Source organism: Oncorhynchus nerka, linkage group LG27, assembly GCF_034236695.1.
Source record: "Oncorhynchus nerka isolate Pitt River linkage group LG27, Oner_Uvic_2.0, whole genome shotgun sequence".
In the NCBI taxonomy this organism is placed as follows: domain Eukaryota; kingdom Metazoa; phylum Chordata; class Actinopteri; order Salmoniformes; family Salmonidae; genus Oncorhynchus; species Oncorhynchus nerka.
In genome coordinates this window covers 54,149,701-54,170,608 of record NC_088422.1, presented here as the reverse complement: position 1 = coordinate 54,170,608, position 20,908 = coordinate 54,149,701, and the positions used below count along the sequence as shown (strand labels likewise).

The 20,908-nt window shown below is 42.6% G+C and overlaps 1 protein-coding gene across 1 annotated transcript in view; it reads left to right on the top strand.

Annotated features, from left to right (window-relative positions):
* The window catches only part of LOC135565117 (rho guanine nucleotide exchange factor 28-like), a 32,621-nt gene that overhangs the window by 8,106 nt on the left and 3,607 nt on the right, over positions 1-20,908 (top strand). The window lies entirely within an intron of this gene.

Sequence of the window (20,908 nt, the reverse complement as noted above, 5' to 3'; positions counted from 1 at the left end):
GATTGACCTATTCCCAAGAACAGTTCAATTGAAATAATTATAGTTATCTTTTATCCAAGATTTTGTTATTTTGCACTCTCCCATTTCAAATTCCATGATGTATGCTGGTCTTGAGCAATTGTAACTATTCACTCTATGATATTGTGATATTGATATTGTGACACTGTGTACTCATTTGATTTCACAGTCAAATCAGGTTTTTACAGTCTTGATAAATAAGCCCCACAGGTGATCATTGTTTAAATCTTGTGTTTTTCAAGGGGTTCTTTTCTCAAATGAAGCACAACAGCTTCTAAACAGAACAGAACCTTGGAAAAGGCCCGTGACAGCTCTGCCCCCTCCCTCTCTTTCTCTCTCTCCCTCCATCTCCATCTCTCTCCCGGGGGTCTGTAAGCTGGTTGGAGGGCACGCTCTGTTTTACTGGAAACTCTAGAAACCTGGCTCTAACTGCTGTCTTTGTCTTTGCCTCTGTTGGCTGTTGGTGCTCTAGTTGGGCTGATGCCCTCAACTGGAAAGTTCATGCTCATTCTACAGTGGGGCAAAAAAAGATTTAGTCAGCCACCAATTGTGCAAGTTATCCCACTTAAAAAGATGAGAGAGGCCTGTAATTTTCATCATAGGTAGTACACTTCAACTATGACAGACCTGTAACTTCTTCTTTAAGTGGCTCTTATGTCTCTGTATTAATGCCACCTGTTTGAACTTGTTATCAGTATAAAAGACACCTGTCCACAACCTCAAACAGTCACACTCCAAAGGCAACCTGTAGTCATTTAGACAGGTGGTCTGCTTGAAAGATGTTGGTATTACAGACTCAATCAGGGACATGTTGAAAATGTCAGTGAAGACATCTGCCAGTTGGACAGCACATGCCCGGAGCACATGTCCTGGTAATCCGTCTGGCCCCGCAGCCTTGTGAATATTGACCTGTTTAAAGGTCTTACTCACGTCGGCTACGGAGAGTGTGATCACACAGTCGCCTGGAACAGCTGATGTTCTCATGCATGCCTCAGGGCTGCTTGCCTCGAAGCGAGCATAGAAGTGATTTAGCTGGTCTGGTAGGCTTGTGTCACTGGGCAGCTCGCGGCTGTGCTTCCCTTTGTAGTCTGTAATAGTTTGCAAGCCCTGCCACATAAGACGAGCGTCGGAGCCAGCGTAGTACGATTCAATCTTAGCCCTGTATTGACGCTTTGCCTGTTTGATGGTTCGTCGCAGGGCATAGCAGGATTTCTTGTAAGCTTCCCGCAAAATGAAAGTGGCAGCTCTACCCTTTAGCTCAGTACGAATGTTGCCTGTAATCCATGGCTTCTGGTTAGGGTATGTACGTATAAGGGCACGACATCCTCGATGCACTTATTGATAAAGCCAGTGACTGATTGGGTGTACTCCTCAATGCCATCGGAAGAATCCCGGAACATATTCCAGTCTATGATAGCAAAACAGTCCTGGAGTTTAGCATCTGCTTCATCTGACCACTTTTTTTATAGACCGAGTCACTGGTGCTTCCTGCTTTAATTTGTGCTTGTAACCGGAATCAGGTGGATAGAGTTGTGGTCGAATTTACCAAATGGAGGGCGAGGGAGAGCTTTGTATGCATCTCTATGTGTGAAGTACAGGTGATCTAGAATTTTTTTCCAGTCTGGTTGATGATGACTTGATAATTTGAATGCGCTGTGTAGTGCTAAAGCAAAAACAAAGACGTGCACCCGTTTGAGTTCCCAGGATCAGGACTGAGAACCGCTGCTCTTCATTGGAAACTCTTAATCTGCATACACGCTTTAGCATACACGCATAGCTCTCTGTATCTGAGGACAGAAAACCTTACAAGAAATAGACTTCATTGTATTCTCTCTGTCACATGGATGACGCTGGAGAGACGAAGCAGGTACGGGGAGCCAAACATTTAATGAGGAACGGACATGGAACGAGACAGTAATAGCGTCAGCATACAAAGAAAAAAACGATCAATGTATCAGCAGGGAATAGAGCAGGGAAACTGACAAATATAGGGGAGGTATTCAACAGATAAGTGAGTACAGAGTTCAATATCGCTGAAGCGTGTGACGATGGAAGGCAGATGTGAGTAATTGATGCCAGGAATGCGTGATGCAGGGCAGCCTGGCGCCCTGTTAAAAATATCATGTGTCCAGCCTAGTAGCTGGTCATATGTAATTAACTTAGCTAGCTATCTATATAGTATGTAAATTAGCTAGCTACGTAAGTAGCTCATTTGAGTTCAAATGCACTGTGGCTAGTTACTGTAGCTAATAATACATCTGTCACGACTTCCACCGAAGTTGGGGCCTCCTTTTTCGGGCGGCGTTCTGCGGTCGTCGTCACCGGCTTTCCAGCTGCCACCGATCTACGTTTCTTTTTCTATTAGTTTTGTCTTGATTGTACACACCTGGTTCCCATTACATTATAATTATTTTCCCTATATAACCCTCTGGTTCCCAATATGTTTTGTGCGTGATTGGTCCTTGTTGAGTGTTATTAGACTGCTGTGTTGTGGTGTGTTTTCCCTGCGTGGAATTTTATGGTTGTTTCTTTTCGAGTAAAGTAAGTTATTTTACTCAGTTCTGTGTCCTGCGCCTGACTCTATCCTCACCGCTGCACAATGACACTTGACAGAATCACGCACCAACTAATATGGAGTCAGCCGGTGCACCCAGTCCTCCGGTACCAGTGGAGGAAGGCTCACCATGGAGCGATGGGAGAGAGGGGGTTTTCCCACGCCCCCATCAACTTCACCCCGACCAACACCACAACCCATTCCGCTGTCCACTCCTCCTTCACCTGGACCCAGTGGGATTCGGCTTTTGCTCCCGAGCGCATATGATGGGACGGCTGCCGGGTGCCAGGGGTTCCTGCTCTAGTTGGAGCTCTACCCGGCTCCCTCGGGATACAAGAGCATGTCCGCCCTCATCTCCTGTCTGTCGGCGAAAGCGCTTGAGTGGGCCAACGCTGAATGGGGAAGTATAGACGCAATGAGGAACGCTTGTTCCATCTCAGACAGAGGATGAGGAGCGCACAGGAATTCGCACTGGACTTCAGGACCCTGGCTTCCAGCATGGGATGGAATGAGAGGGCCCTGATCGACCATTACCGGTGTAGTCTACGTGAGGACGTTCGTCGGGAGCTGGCCTGCAGGGACACCACCCTTACCCTCGACCAGCTGGTGGATTTATCCATCCGGCTGGATAACCTGTTTGCCACCCACGGACGTCCGGATCGGGGTCCGTCCATTCCATCTCCCAGCACCTACGATCCTACACCTATGGAGCTCGGAGGTGCTGCTCTAAGGGTGACCAGAGGGGGGAGGGGGCGTTTCCTGCACTACCTGTGGCCGCAGAGGACACACTGCTGGTGGGTGCTGGAGAGGTTCCCCATGAAGTCGAGGCAGCAGGCAGGGCACTGGTGGATCATCCCAGGTGTGTAGGCACCCAACTCACCCAGAGCTTCCTGTTGTGCACGTGTGTATTTATAGAATTTCCTGAGTTTTCCCCGCATTCCTAGAATAAGGCGCTAGTAGATTCAGGCGCAGCTGGGAACGTTATTGACCGTTCGTTTGCTCTTAGATTAGGGATCCCTATTGTTCCTGTTGATGTGCCCTTTCCTGTACATTCCTTAGATAGTCGTCCTTTAGGGTCGGGCCTGATTAGGGAGGTCACAGCTCCACTATGTATGATAACGCAGGAAGGTCATGAGGAGAGAATTAGTCTCTTTCTGATCGATTCTTCTGCGTTTCCTGTGGTGTTGGGGCTTCCCTGGTTGGCCTATCATGACCCCACTATTTCGTGGCAACAGAAGGCCCTCAAGGGAGGGTCACGTCAGTGTTCAGGGAGGTGTATAGGTGTTTCCATAGGTGAAACTACGGTGGAGAGTCCAAACCAGGTCTCCACCATGCACATCCCCCCTGAATATGCCGATTTGGCTCCGCCTTCTGTAAAAGAAAGGCGACTCAACTACCACCCCATCGACTGGGGGATTGTGCGATAAATCTCCTGGTAGACGCAGCACTTCCCAGGAGTCACCTGTATCCTCTGTCACAGGAGGAGACGGTGGCTATGGAAACATATGTCACCGAATCTCTGGGACAGGAATACATTCGGCCTTCCACTTCACCTGCCTCCTCGAGTTTCTTTGTGAAGAGGAAGGATGGAGGTTTACGCCAGTGCATTGACTATAGGGGTTTAACCTGTTGCTTCTACTCGGGACGCTTGCGTCCCAACTAGAGCTCTGGAAATGCAAATGCGCTACGCTAAATGCTAATAGTATTAGTTAAAACTCAAAAGTTCATTAAAATACACATGCAGGGTATCGAATTAAAGCTACACTCGTTGTGAATCCAGGCAACAAGTCAGATTTTTAAAATGCTTTTCGGCGAAAGCATGAGAAGCTATTATCTGATAGCATGCAACACCCCAAAAGACCCACAGGGGACGTAAACAAAATAATTAGCATTTCGGCGTTACACAAACCGCACAATAAAATAGAAAACATTCATTACCTTTCACCATCTTCTTTGTTGGCACTCCTAGATGTCCCATAAACACTATTTGGGTCTTTATTTCGATTAAATCGGTCCATATAAAGCCTAGATATCGTTATATGTAGACTGTGTGATAAACTAAAAAAACATTGTTTCAAAACGTAACGTCATTTTTTAAAATTCAAAAAGTCGACGATAAACTTTCACAAAACACTTCGAAATACGTTTGTAATGCAACTTTAGGTATTAGTAAACGTTAATAAGCGATAAAATTCATCAGGAGGCGATGTAAAGATCATTAGCTGTCCGTCTGGAAAAATGTCCGGCTAGAAACTCAACGAAAATATCCGGTCCTAGACCGGAGGAGATACGGTGTCCTGCATGTGTTTGACCAAGAAAAAACTCGAAGGGAAATGACAAGACTCTAGACACCGTGTGGAAGCTGTAGGTACTGCAACCTCAGTCAATTAATTGTGGTTCACCTTTATCAATGGGATCAAGTAGCGCATGGATATATTTTCCCATTTTCAGTGATCAGTTTTTCCTGTGCTTTTCGATGTAAATGCCGTTCTGGTAAAGCCACAGCAGTGATTTAACCAGTTTTTTAAACGTCTGAGTGTTTTCTATCCACACAGACTAAGCAAATGCATATACTATATTCCTGGCATGAGTAGCAGGGCGCTGAAATGTTGCGCGATTTTTAACAGAATGTTCAAAAAAGTAGAGGGTCGACTTAAGAGGTTAAATCAGATCACGGTGAAGTATAGTTACCCGCTGCCTCTCATAGCCAGTGTGACCGAGTCATTGAATGGGGCGCGCTTCTTCACCAAATTGGTTCTCAGGAGTGCATACAACCTGGTGTATATCCAGGAGGGGGATGAGTGGAAGACGGCATTTAGTACCACCTCTGAGCACTATGAGTACCTCTTCATGCCTTACGGGTTGATGAATTCTCCACCCATCTTCCAATCCTTTCCAGACGAGATTTTCAGGGACCTGCACGGGAAGTTGTGTATATAGATGACATTCTAATATACTCCGCTACATGCGCCGAGCATGTGTATCTGGTGCTCAAGGTGCTTGGTCGACTGTTGGAGCATGACCTGTACGTTAAGGCTGAGAAATGTCTGTTCTTCCAACAGTCCGTCTCCTTCCTAGGGTACCGCCTGTCCGAGTCAGGGGTGGAGATGGAGAATGACCGCATTTCAGCCGTGCGTAATTGGCTGACTACAACCACTGTAAAGGTGGTGCAGCGGTTCTTAGGGTTTGCCAACTACTACCGGAGGTAGTTGTGTGGTTGTGGTCAATAGTTGTGGTCAATGATTTTGGTCAAAGTTTGTGGTCAGTAGTTTTGGTCAGTAGTTTTGTGGTTGTGGTCAGTAGTTGTGTTTTTGTGGTTAGGAGTTGTGCTCAAGAATTTTGTTCAGTAGTGTGGTTATGGCCATTAGTTGTGTGTTTGTGGTTAGTAGTTATGGTCAGGGATTTTGGTCAATGTTTGTGGTCAGTTGTTTTTGTCAGTAGTTGTGTGGTTCAGTAGATTTGGGGTCACTAGTAATCTGTTTGTGGTAAGTAGTTGTGTGTTTGTGGTCAGTATTTATGTGCTTGTGGTCAGTATTTGTGTGCTTGTGGTCAGTAGTTGTGATCAGGGATTTTGGACAATACTTGTGGTCAGTTGTATTTGTCCGTAGTTGTGGTCAGTAGTTGTGGTCAGTGGTTTTGGTGAGTAGTTGTGGTCAGTTGTGGTGTGGTTATTGTAAGTAGTTGTGTGGTTGTGGTCAGTAGTTGTGTGGTTTTGGTCAGTAGTTTTGTGGTTGTGGTCAGTAGTTGTGGCCAGTAGTTGTGTGGTTTTGGCCAGTACTTGTGGTCAGTAGTTGTGTGGTTTTGGCCAGTACTTGTGGTCAGCAGTTGTGTTGTTTTGGTTAGTAGTTGTGTGGCTGTGGTCTGTGATTTTGATTAATGTTTGTGGTCAGTAGTTGTGATCAGTATTTGTGTGGTTCAGTAGTTCTGTGGTTGAGGTTAGTAGTTTCATTGTAGTTGTCAGTGGTTTTGGTCAGGAGTTTTGTTCAGTATTTGTGTGGTTGTGGTCAGGAGTTTTTCTTCTGAAGATGTGGTCATTGGTTGTGGTCAGTAGCTATGGTATGTTGTGTTGTTGGGGTTAATATTTGCGGTCAGTTGTTGTGGTTGTTGTCAGTAGTTTTGTGGCTGTGGTCAATAGTTTTGGTCAGTGATTGTGGTCAGTAGTGGTGGTCAGTAGTTTCAATGTTTAGTAGTTGTGGTCAGTAGTTGTGTGGTTATTGTAAGTAGTTGTGTGGTTGTGGTCAATGATTTGTTAAATGTTTGTGGTCAGTAGTTAAAAGATATCAAAAAGTTGTATGTAAGCCCACTGGTCCGAGCCAGTCTACACATTTTAAAGTTTGAATAGCATTTCTTAAGGAGTAGCCTGTTAAACAATTATTATTATTATTATTATTATTATTATTAATCAGAAGTAAGTTGAAGATGTAAGTATTTTGAAGATTTAAGTGGGGGGTTTTGCTTTGCAAACACCACAATAATAATAATGGATGGAGGGATTAACATATGAAAGGAGGTTGAACTGGACTGATTGGTACGATAAAGGAATCAATGTATTGTTGAAGGGAGGTTGTGGGGGGATTGGTAGTAGTTATTGCTGTTCTGATTTCAGATTTGAATATAATAGAAGTAAAGCAAGGTGTCATACCCTTTACATTTTTTGTCTACGAAACGTTGTTGGGAAAAGTGGTCAAGGTAGACGAAGTCACAATGTTTACTCATTGTCTCATGCTTAGAATGTGCTCCACCGTTATTATAATTTGAAAGTTCTAAAAAGTTCCATGGCAGTTATTCAACAGTGGGAAGTTACCTAAATTAGTTGATGTGGTTACTAAACAGCTGTACCTATTGACTGGTAGTAGATATTTCCGTTCTTATTTCAGATTTGAATAGCAAAGAAGGAGACAAAGGTGTCATACCCTTTAAGATTTTGCTACATTGTTAGGAAAAGTGGGTACGGTAGCTGATTTTCGTCAAGTTACTGTGTTTGCTCATTGTCTCATGCTTAAAATGTGCCATCCCACTGTTATAATTTGAAAGTTTTGAAAGGTTTCATTGTCTAACTTGTTCGGAAAGTGGTCAAAACGGCAGTTTTGTATAGAAAAAGTTGTTGATGCCATTACTAAAACAGCTGTATCGTGAGATCTGTGTAATATATTTCTGTTCCAATTCCAAACTTCAGTGTAAATTAAGTTTGATTTTAGTTGAAGTTGAAGTTTGATTTTGGTTGATTGATAGGATAGTCTGAACATGTGAGAGTTGTGTTGTGTGGTTGTGGTCAGTAGTTTTGGTCCGTAGTTGTGGTCAATCATTTTGGTAAGTGTTTTAGTAAGTACTTGTGTGGTTCAGTAGTTGTGTGGTTGTGATAAATAAGTGTGGTCAGTCATTCTTGTCAGTAGTTGTGGTCAGTAGTGTTGTGGTCAGTAGTTGTGGTTTATTAGTTGTGGCCAGTAGTTGTGTGGTTGTGGTCAGTAGTTGTGTGGTTGTGATCATTAGTTGTGTGGTTCAGTAGTTGCGTGGTCAGTAGTTGTGTGTCTGGAGTTGTGTGCAGTAGTTATGGTCTGTAATTGTGATGTTGCGGTCAGTAGTTGTGTGGTTCATTAGTTGTGTTCAGTAGTTGTGTGGTTGTGGTCAGTAGTTGTGGTCAGTAGTTTTGGTAAGTAGTTGTATGGTTGTGATCAATAGTTGTGGTCAGTAGTTGTGTGGTTGTGATCAATAGTTGTGGTCATTAGTGTTCAGTAATTTTACGTAATTATGACATAACATTGAAGGTTGTGCAATGTAACAGGAATATTTAGACTGATGGATGCCACCCGTTAGATCAAATACGGAGCGGTTCCGTATTTCACTGAAAGAATAAACGTCTTGTTTTCGAGATGATAGTTTCCGGATTCGACCATATTAATGAAGGCTGGCATTTCTGTCTGTTATAATTAAGTCTATGATTTGATAGAGCAATCTGACTGAGCGATGGTAGGCAGCAGCAGGCTCGTAAGCATTCATTCAAACAGCACTTTTGTGCGTTTTGCCAGCAGCTCTGCTGTTTATGACTTCAAGCCTATCAACTCCCGAGATGAGGCTGGTGTAACGATGTGATGTGAAATTGCTAACTAGTTAGCGGGGTGCGCGCTAATAGCGTTTCCAACGTCACTAGCTCTGAGACTTGGAGGGGTTGTTCCCCTTGCTCTGCATGGGTAACGCTGCTTCGAGGGTGGCTGTTGTCATTGTGTTCCCGGTTCAAGCCCAGGGAGGAGCGAGGAGAGGGACGGAAGCTATACTGTTACACTGGCAATACTAAAGTGCCTATAAGAACATCCAATAGTCAAAGGTTAATGAAATACAAATGGTATAGAGGGAAATAGTCCTATAATTCCTATAATAACTACAACCTAAAACTTCTTACCTGGGAATACCTGGGAATATTGACTCATGTTAAAAGGAACCACCAGCTTTCATATGTTCTCATGTTCTGAGCAAAGAACTTAAATGTTAGCTTTCTTACATGGCACATATTGCACTTTTACTTTCTTCTCCAACACTTTGTTTTTGCATTATTTAAACCAAATTGAACATGTTTCATTATTTATTTGAGGCTAAATTGATTTTATGCTTGTATTATATTAAGTTAAAATAAGTGTTCATTCAGTATTGTTGTAATTGTCATTATTACAAATACATTTTAAAAATCGTCGGTATCGGCTTTATTTGTCCTCCAATAATCGGTATCGGTATCTGCGTTTAAAAAAAATCATAATCGGTCGACCTCTAGTTGTGATCGTTAGTTGCGTGGTTCAGAAGTTGCTTGGTCAGGAGTTGTGGTCAGGAGTTGTGTGCAGTAGTTTTGGTCTGTAATGCTGATGTTGCAGTCAGTATTTGTGTGGTCGGTAGTTGTTTGATTGGGGTCCGTAGTTGTGTGCTTGTAGTTAGTAGTTGTGGTCAGTCGTTATGTGGTTGTGGTCAATAGTTGTGGTTCAGTAGTTGCATGGTCAGGAGTTGTGTGCAGTGGTTATGGTCTGTAATTGTGTTGTTGCCATCAGTAGTTGTGTGGTCAGTTGTTTATACAAAAAAATATATGTTTTCTCTGTAATTTTGTGGCATCCAATTGGTAGGTACAGTCTTGTCTCATTGTTGCAACTCCCATACAGACTCGGGAGAAGCGAAGGTCAAGAGCCATGTGTCCTCTGAAACATGACCCTACCAAGCCGCACTGCTTCTTGACACAATGCCCGCTTAACCCAGAAGCCAGCCACATCAATGTGTCGGAGGAAACACTGTATACCTTGCAGCAGTGTCATTGAAAAATATATATATATTATTATTATTTATTTTTTTACCCCTTTTTCTCCCCAATTTCGTGGTATCCAATTGTTTAGTAGCTACTATCTTGTCTCATCGCTACAACTCCCGTACGGGCTCCGGAGAGACAAAGGTTGAAAGTTATGCGTCCTCCGATACACAACCCAACCAAGCCACACTGCTTCTTAACACAGCGCGCAACCAACCCGGAAGCCACCCGCACCAATGTGTCGAAGGAAACACTGTGTACCTGGCAACCTTGGTTAGCGCGCACTGTGCCCGGCCCGCCACAGGAGTCGCTGGTGCGCGATGAGACAAGGATATCCCTACCGGCCAAGCCCTCCCTAACCCTTACGACGCTAGGCCAATTGTGCGTTGCCCCACGGACCTCTAGCAACTGTGATGCAGTGCCTTAGACCATTGCGCCACTCTGGAGGCCTGTATGTATGTGACCAATACAATTTGATTTTATATGATTTGAAATATGAAGAATTGTAGTCAGTGGTATGTTGTGTTTGCCCCAAAAATAACATTTTGTATTCAGGACATAAAGTTAATTTCTTTGACACATTTTTTTGCAGTTTTACTTTAGTGCCTTATCGCAACCACGATGCATGTTTTGGAATATTTGTATTCTGTACAGGCTTCCTTTTTTTCACTCTGTCATATCAGTAAGCATTCTGGAGTAACGATAATGTTGTTGATCCATCCTCAGTTTTCTCCTATCACAACCATTGCCCTCATGATGAAATCCCTGAGCGCTTTCCTTCCTTTCCGGCAGTTGAGTTAGGAAGGACACCTGTATCTTTGTAGTGACTGGGTGTATTGATACACCATCCAAAGTGTAATCAATAACTTCACCATGCTCAAAGGGATATTCAATGTTTTTTTGTTTTTTGTCCCCATCTACTAATAGCAGTGGTGGAAAAAGTATCCAATTATCATACTTGAGTAAAAGTAAAGCTGCCTTTAATAAAGAAAATTACTCAAGTAAAAGTCACCCAAGAAAATTCTACTTGGATAAAGGAAGGACAGTATTTGGTTTAAAATATACTTAAGTATCAAAAGTAAAAGTATAAATAATTTCAAATTCCTTATATTAAGCAAACCAGATGGCACCATTTAAAAAAACATTTTTTTACGGAAAGCCACGGGCACATTCCAACATTCAGACATAATTTACAAACGAAGCATGTGTGTTTAGTGAGTCCGCCAGATAAGAGGCAGTAGGGATGACCAGGGATGTTCAGTTGATAAGTGCGTGAATTTGACTATTTTCCTGTCCTGCTAAGCATTCAAAATGTAATGAGTACTTTTGGGTGTCAAGGAAAATGTATGGAGTAAAAAGTACAATATTTTCTTAAGGAATGTAGTGAAGTAAAAGTAGTCCAAAATATAAATAGTAAAGTACAGATACCCCAAAAAATTACTTAATTAGTACTTTAAAGTATTTTTACTTAAGTGCTTTACACCACTGACTAATAGGTGCCCTTTGCGAGTCATTGAAATACCTCCCTGTTCTTTGTGGTTGAATCAGTGTTTGAAATTCACTGCTCGACTGAGGGACCTTACAGATGTATGTGTGGGGTGCAGAGATGAGGTAGTCATAAAAACATCCTCCCGAGTCAAATAATTTCCTACATTTAGTGTATATTTGTACTGCAAGAAATGCTTAATTCTGCAGGAGTTAATATTAAGGCTATGCGAAAGGTTATAGACCTAGAGTCAGTGTCCATATTTCAGTTTTCATTTGACCCTTCTGAACAGTAAGCTACAGTTCCCTTGACGTGACATAGGCCTGTTTGATGTCTTGTGACTGTCTAATCTGTATAGCAATTCGACAGTCACAATCATCTCACATAACATAGCCAGCACCGCTATCATCCTCTTTTAACACTTCAAACATTACTTTTCTGGCTGTACCTTCTCTTTATTTTCAACACTCATTTCACAGCTTTTCTCTTATTGAATTAAACTCTGACATTGTCCTTTTTGCCTCTGTGGATGACATTAACTTTTTCTGCCCATTCCCAAAATCAAATGGCAATTGTCATGTGGGCTATTTGGCTCGTGTACAGTTAGGCCCTAAAGTTTAGGCTTACACACTAATGCCAGATAGCCTAAAATAATGAAAGAAAAAACTAAATGTAGCCTAAAGACATAAATTGCACAAGAATTACACATTTATGGATTTTTTAAGGTATTGTTTTCTTTGTATTCAAACTGACTGCCACCCACCTGCCCACATAATATTTCATGACCCTAAACCTTCCCGACCAAGCATATTTAACTGCGGAACTGTGGGTTATGAGTCAACCCATGTATCACTACCCTATATGGAACCAATTTTAGTTCAGTGAACAAGAACTCCTGGGGTTATGATCAAAGAACCCTACAACATGTGTTCTATATAGAATCATTAGGGGTGCTATATATGAAGCCAACAAAATAACCCTATTTGGTTCTATCCATAACCTTTTTTTCGAAGAGTGGGGTTGTGGTCAAATGTCTACACTGCAGTTTTTGCGTGTAAAATTGAATGAAGTGCGATAAGAAGTTACAGGTTGAAATATGAAGCAAGTGAACGGATACAGGTTATCTCTATCTAATCAGAGCAGCAGGATCAATTTACAGCCTGCGCTTCTCTTTACAGACAGGCAAACTAGCGGTTGAGTTATTTCGAGCATGGGGCATGATCCTGGGAAGGAGGACAAAGCTAGTGAGCATTTATACATTTTCTCTGTATCATTCCAAGGATGTTGATTTATGGTCTGGTCTGGATCAAATCTGAATCAAGCATAGACATCTATGTTCGGTTCAGATTTATTCTGAACCGGAACAAATTACAGACATCTTTGTTTCACAAGTTTGAACAGCACAGTACAGTATAGTACAGTAGAACACAGCAGTACAGTAGAGCACTACATCACAATTCAGTACACAGTACAGTAAAGAAAGGTATTATATACTACAGTATAATACAGCAAATCAAAATCAAATGTATTTACATAGCCCTTCGTACATCAGCTGATATCTCAAAGTGCTGTACAGAAACCCAGCCTAAAACCCCAAACAGCAAGCAATGCAGGTGTAGAAGCACAGTGGCTAGGAAAAACTCCCTAGAAAGGCCAAAACCTAGGAAGAAACCTAGAGAGGAACCAGGCTATGAGGGGTGGCCAGTCCTCTTCTGGCTGTGCCGGTTGGAGATTATAGCAGAACATGGCCAAGATGTTCAAATGTTCATAAATGACCAGCATGGTCAAGTCAGCACCTCAGGAGTAAATGTCAGTTGGCTTTTCATAGCTGATCATTAAGAGTATCTCTACCACTCCTGCTGTCTCTAGAGAGTTGAAAACAGTAGGGCTGGGACAGGTAGCACGTCCGGTGAACAGGTCAGGATTCCATAGCCGCTGGCAGAACAGTTGAAACTGGAGCAGCAGCACGGCCAGGTGAACTGGGGACAGCAAGGAGTCATCATGCTAGGTAGTCCTGAGGCATGGTTCTAGGGCTCAGGTCCTCCGAGAGAGAGAAAGAAAGAGATAATTAGAGAGAACATTAAATTCACACAGGACACCGGATAAGAGAGGAGAAGTACTCCAGATATAACAAACTGACCCTAGCCCCCCGACACAAACTACTGCAGCATAAATACTGGAGGCTGAGACAGGAGGGGTCAGGAGACACTGTGGCCCCATCCGATGATACCCCCGGACAGGGCCAAACAGGAAGGATATTACCCCACCCACTTTGCCAAAGCACAGCCCCCACACCACTAGAGGGATATCTTCAACCACCAATTTATCATCCTAAGTATAGCCCACAAATATCTCCGCCACGGCAAACCCAGGGGGGAGCGCCAACCCAGACAGGAAGATCACGTCAGTGACTCAACCCACTCAAGTGACGCACCCCTCATAGGGATGGCATGAAAGAGCACCAGTAAGCCAGTGACTGTAATAGGGTTAGAGGCAGAGAATCCCAGTGGAAAGAGGGGAACCGGCCAGGCAGAGACAGCAAGGGCGGTTCGTTGCTCCAGAGCCTTTCCGTTCACCTTCCCACTCCTGGGCCAGACTACACTCAATCATATGACCCACTGAAGAGATGTGTCTTCGGTAAAGACTTAAAGGTTGAGACCGAGTCTCTCACATGGGTAGGCAGACCATTCCATAAAAATGGAGCTCTATAGGAGAAAGCCCTGCCTCCAGCTGTTTGCTTAGAAATTATAGGAACAATTAGGAGGCTTGCGTCTTGTGACCGTAACGTACGTGTAGTTATGTCGGCAGGACCAAATCAGAAAGATAGGTAGGAGCAAGCCCATGTAATGCTTTGTAGGTTAGCAGTAAAACCTTAATCAGCCCTTGCCTTAACAGGAAGCCAGTGTAGGGAGGCTAGCACTGGGGTAATATGATACATTTTGGTTCTAGTCAGGATTCTAGCAGCCGTATTTAGCACTAACTTAAGTTTATTTAGTGCTTTATCCGGGTAGCCGGAAAGTAGGACATTGCAGTAGTCTAACCTAGAAGTAACAAAAGCATGGATACATTTTTATGCATCATTTTTGGGCAGAAAGTTTCTGATTTTTGCAATGTTACGTAGATGGAAAAAAGCTGTCATTGAAACAGTCTTGATATGTTCGTCAAAAGAGATCAGGGTCCAGAGTAACGCCGATGTCCTTCACAGTCTTATTTGGGACGACTGTACAACCATCAAGATTAATTGTCAGATTCAACAGAATATCTCTTTGTTTCTTGGGACAAAGAACAAGCATCTCTGTTTTGTCCAAGTTTAAAAGTAGAAAGTTTGCAGCCATCCACTTCCTTATTTCTGAAACACAGGCTTCTAGCGAGGTTATAGCGAAATTTGGGGCTTCACCATGTTTCATTGAAAGGTACAGCTGTGTGTCATCCGCGTAGCAGTGAAAGTTAACATTATGTTTTCGAATGACATCCCCAAGAGGTAAAATATATAGTGAAAACAATAGTGGTCCTAAAACGGAACCTTGTGGAACACCGACATTTACAGTTGATTTGTCAGAGGACAAACCATTCACAGAGACTAACTGATATCTTTGCGACAGATAAGGTCTAAACCAGGTCAGAACTTGTCCGTGTAGACCAACTTGTGTTTCCAATCTCTCCAAAAGAATGTGGTGATCGATGGTAGCAAAAGCAGCACTAAGGTCTAGGAGCATGAGGACAGATGCAGAGCCTCGGTCTGATGCCATTAAAAGGTAATTTACCACCATCACAAGTGCAGTCTCAGTGCTATGATGGGGTCTAAAACCAGACGGAAGCATTTCGTATACATCTTTTGTCTTCAGGAAGGCAGTGAGTTGCTGCGCAACAGCTTTTTCAAAAAATGTTGAGAGGAATGGAAGATTTGATATAGGCCGATAGTTTTTTATACTTTCTGGGTCAAGGTTTGGCTTTTTCAAGAGAGGCTTTATTACTGCCACTTTTAGTGAGTTTGGTACACATCCGGTGGATAGAGAGCCGTTTATTATGTTCAACATAGGAGGGCCAAGCACAGGATGCAGCTCTTTCAGTAGTTTAGTTGGAATAGGGTCCAGTATGCAGCTTGAAGGTTTAGAGGCCATGATTATTTTCATCATTGTGTCAAGCGATATAGTACTGAAACACTTGAGTGTCTCTCTTGATCCTAGGTCCTGGACAACTGAGCTCAGGAGGAATAGGCAGATTTAAAGAGGAGTCCGTAATTTGCTTTCTAATTATTATTTACCTTTATTTAATTAGGCAAGTCAGTTAAGAACAAATTCTTAACTGCCTACGAACAGTGGGTTAACTGCCTGTTCAGGGGCAGAACGACAGATTTGTACCGTGTCAGCTCAGGGGTTTGAACTTGCAACCTTCCAAGTACTAGTCCAACACTCTAACCACTAGGCCGCCCCAGGGTAGCCTCAAAGAAGTTCATGAATTTATTACTGCTGATTGGTGTGGCGCCATTTCCGTTACAATTTTCTGGAAGCTTGCTTCAGAGCTTGGGTATTTTCTGTATACCAGCGGGTGCAACTGCATCTAGGGTATTGCGCAAGGTGAAATTGAGTTCCTCAGTTAGGTGGTTAACTTCTTGCGGCGAGCCATCCCGGATCCGGGATCGTGAATACAGCCTTAAGCTCATTACCATAACGCAACGTTAACTATTCATGAAAATCGCAAATGAAATGAAATCAAGATGCTAGCTCTCAAGCTTAGCCTTTTGTTAACAACACTGTCATCTCAAATTTCAAAAATATGCTTCTCAACCATAGCAAAACTAGCATTTGTGTAACAGTATTGATAGCTATTGATAGCTAGCATTAGCATTTAGCGTTAGCATTCAGCAGGCAACATTTTCACAAAAACCAGAAAACCATTCAAATAAAATCATTTACCTTTGAAGAACTTCGGATGTTTTCAATGAGGAGACTCTCAGTTAGATAGCAAATGTTCAGTTTTTCCTGAAAGATTATTTGTTTAGGAGAAATCGCTCCATTTTGTGCGTCACGTTTAGCTACTAAAAAAACCTGTCTCCAGGATTGTGTAAATCTATCCGCAAGCTCATTAGCATAACACAACGTTAACTATTCATGAAAATCGCAAATGAAATGAAATCAATATGCTAGCTCTCAAGCTTAGCCTTTTGTTAACAACACTGTCATCTCAGATTTTCAAAAATATGCTTCTCAACCATAGCAAAACTAGCATTTGTGTAACAGTATTGATAGCTATTGATAGCTAGCATTAGCATTTAGCGTTAGCATTCAGCAGGCAACATTTTCACAAAAACCAGAAAACCATTCAAATAAAGCTCTCAGTTAGATAGCAAATGTTCAGTTTTTCCTGAAAGATTATTTGTGCAGGAGAAATCGGTCCGTTTTCTGCGTCATGTTTGGCTACCAAAAAAACCCGAAAATTCATTCGTTAAAACGCCAAACTTTTTTCCAAATTAACTCCATAATATCGACTGAAACATGGTAAATGTTGTTTAGAATCAATCCTCAACGTGTTTTTCACATATCTCTTCGATGATATATCGTTCGTGGAAGTGTGCTTTCCCCTCTGAATCCCATGGGAAAATGCCTGCAGCTGAAGTTTACGCACCAATTTAGACAAAGGACACTGGGCGGACCCCTGGCAAATGTAGTCTCTTATGGCCAATCTTCCAATGATATGCCTACAAATACGTCACAATGCTGCAGACACCTTGGACGAACGGCAGAGAGCTTATGCTCGTTCATGGCACATTCACAGCCATATAAGGAGACGATGGAAAACAGAGCCTCAAAAATTCTGCTAATTTCCTGTTTGAGGTTTCATCTTGGTTTCGCCTGTAGCATGAGTTCTGTGGCACTCACAGATAATATCTTTGCAGTTCTGGAAACGTCAGAGTGTTTTCTTTCCAAAGCTGCCAATTATATGCATAGTCGAGCATCTTTTCGTGACAAAATATTGCGCTTAAAACGGGCACGTTTTTTTATCCAATAATGACATAGCGCCCCCATAGGTTGAAGAGGTGAACTGATTTTTGTCCTCTGACGTCCTTGGGTAGGCAGAGGGAGTCTGGAAGGGCATAAAGGAATCTTTGTGTTGTCTGAGAATTTATAGCACAACTTTTGATGCTCCTTGTTTGGGGTCTGAGCAGATTATTTGTTGCAATTGCAAATGTAATAAAATGGTGATCCGATAGTCCAGGATTATGAGGAAAAGCATTAAGATCCACAGCATTTATTCCATGGGACAAAACTAGGTCCAGAGTATGACTGTGACAGTGAGTAGGTCCAGAGACATGTTGGACAAAACCCACTGAGTCGATGATGGCTCCGAAAGCCCTTTGGAGTGGGTCTGTGGACTTTTCCATGTGAATATTAAAGTCACCAAAAATTTGAATATTATCAGCTATGACTACAAGGTCGATAGGAATTCAGGGAACTCAATGAGGAACGCTGTATATGGCCCAGGAGGCCTGTAAACAGTAGCTATAAAAAGCGATTGAGTAGGCTGCATAGATTTCATGACTAGAGCTCAAATTGAAATGTGCTATCGTAAATGTTAGCAACACCTCTGCCTTTGCAGGATGCATGGCGGATATAGTCACTAGTGTAACCAGGAGGTGAGGCTTCATTTAACACAATAAATTCATCAGGCTTAAGCCATGTTTCAGTCAGGCCAATCACATCAAGATTATGATCAGTGATTAGTTCATTGACTATAACTGCCTTTGAAGTAAGGTATCTAACCATAAGTAGCCCTATTTTGAGATGTGATGTATCACGATCTCTTTCAATAATGGCAGGAATGGAGGAGGTCATTATTCTAGTGAGATTGCTGAGGCGAACACCGCCATGTTTAGTTTTGTCCAACCTTGGTCGAGGCACAGACACGGTCTCAGTGGGGATAGCTGAGCTGACTACACTGACTGTGCTAGTGGCAGACTCCACTAAGCAGGCAGGCTGGCTAACAGCCTGCTGCCTGGCCTGCATCCTATTTCATTGTGGAGCTAGAGGAGTTAGAGCCCTGTCTATGTTGATAGATAAGATGAGAGCACCCTTCCAGCTCGGATGGAGTCTGTCACTCCTCAGCAGGCCAGGCTTGGTCCTGTTTGTGGGTGAGTCCCAGAAAGCGGGCCAATTATCTACAAATTCTATCTTTTGGGAGGGGCAGAAAACAGTTTTCAACCAGCGATTTAGTTGTGAGACTCTGCTGTAGAGCTCATCACTCCCCCCTAACTGGGAGGGGGCCAGAGACAGTAGAGAACAGTAGAGCTGTAAAGTAAAGGTCAAGTATAGTGTACTGTATTGTACCCTACCTTACTCTAATGGACTCTCCTCTACTGAACTTTACTGTACTGGACCTTATTGTACTCTACTGAATTAAAATACACTGTACTCTACTGTACTGAATAAAACAGAACTGTACCGTAGTGTACTGTGTTCTACTGTACTCTACTGAATAAAACTTGACTGTCCTGTACCGTACCATGCTGTACTGTACTCTATTTTGCTCTAATGTACTAAACTGTGCCGTACTGTAATGTGATGTTCAAACTGTTTAAACATTGCCTGGACATTTGTATTAATTCAGATTTGGATCTGGGCCACAACGACCAAATGTGTACTTGTTTGGGAGCTGAGCCCATTGGAATAATTCCCAACATGCTTTGCTTTGTTTGTATTTACATTTACATTTTGGTCATTTAGCAGAAACTCTTGAGGCTATCTACATTTTAAGGTAGTACATTTTCTTCTTCTTCATTGGCTTATTGCTCCCAACTCATAGGAATCCCCACCCAGTTGACTCCTCTAAAATGGCAATGTCCATGCTAAAACATGTTATATCCATGATGAGTCCTCTATCTTCATGACAACAGGCACAACCCCGAAATGCCATGTGAATCAACTTATGTCAGTGCATTCGTAACAACCTAACCATTACGAAAATGATTTTAGATCAAATAAGCCTCACGTAGCAAATTAGCAATTACATTTCTATTGACCAAATTCTACACTTATTGACCTCCATTCAAAAAATATTATTATTTATTTTGGTGGACAGACTTTGGGCTGCGTAAAACCTTTCGCTTCGCCTCTTCCGCTATGTGTTATGCTTGAATTTGACCCAAAACCAACGAGGTAGTCTGCCGCAGTGTTGAGAGCGGTTATATGAAACCAATTGGTATATCAAGCAAAGGTCTTAAGCGTGCCAGCCCGTTCTTAATTGACACTGATCAAAAATATAAACGCAATATGTAAAGCATTGGTCCCATTTTTCATGAGCTGAAATTAAAGATCCCAGAAATGTTGCATAAGCACAAAAAGCGGATTTCTCTCAAATTTTGTGCACAAATTTGTTTACATCCCTGTTAGTGAGCATTTCACCTTTGCCAAGAGGTGAAATGCACCTGACAGGTGTGGCATATCAAGAAGATGATTAAACAGCATGATCTTTACACAGGTGCACCTTGTGCTGGGGACACATACAAAAAAGGACACACTAAAATGTGCACATATGTGACAAGTTTTGAGGGAGTGTGCACTTGGCATGCTGACTGCAAGAATGTCCACCAGAGCTGTGTCCAGATAATTTAATGTGAATTACCATAAGCATCCTCCTCCTTTGTTTTAGAGAATTTGGCAGTGCGTCCAACCGGCCTCACAACCGCAGACCACATGTGCAACAATTTTACCTGTTTCATATAAGGAAATCAGTCAATTGAAATGAATTAATTAGTCTATAATCTTTGGATTTCATGGGAATATAGATATGCATCTGTTGGTCACAGATACCACAGATAAAAAAAAGTAGGGGGGTGGATCAGAAAAGCAGTGTCTACTGTGACCACTTTTTCCACATGCAGTGCAACACATCTCCTTAGCATAGAGTTGATCAGGCTGTTGATTCAGGATATCGTCACGATATCTTTGTGCATTCAATTTGCCAACGATAAAATGCAATTGTGTTCATTTTCCATAGCCTGCCTGCCTGCCTGCTTGCCTGCCCATACCATCTTTTGAGACATTTTTTTTGCTGTACTGTGCTGTCCAAACTTGTGAAACCAGACCCAATCTGAACCAATCATAGACATCTACTGTATGTTTGGGCTAAAGCAAGGCCGTTCTGGCCGTTCTATGTCAGTTGACGTTGAAATCAAGGCCGGTCTGGACCGCACCAAAAAAAAAGACCAAATTAAGAAAGGGAACCAGTGACCCTGTTGTGCACAACCTTCTGAGCCATTAATATCAATATCATGTTGGTAGGAGGCCATAGATGAGAGGAGAAGGGAAGTGAGGAGAGGCCACCTACATTATTGCGGTACAGCCCTAGTCTGCGTTGGAGTCATGCAGAAACACTGGGTGTCAGGCTCCTGTTCCCAAACAAAGACAAGCTACCGTGCAGGATGTATGATGTCACATCCTGTGTTTGTGAAACATGACAAGGCATTTCTTTGGAAACCACATGGAAAAACAGGACTTTCACATATTGAGAGGAACATTCTGTAGTTACATACTGTACTAATGTACTAAACTGACCGTAACTGATGCCTTTAGTG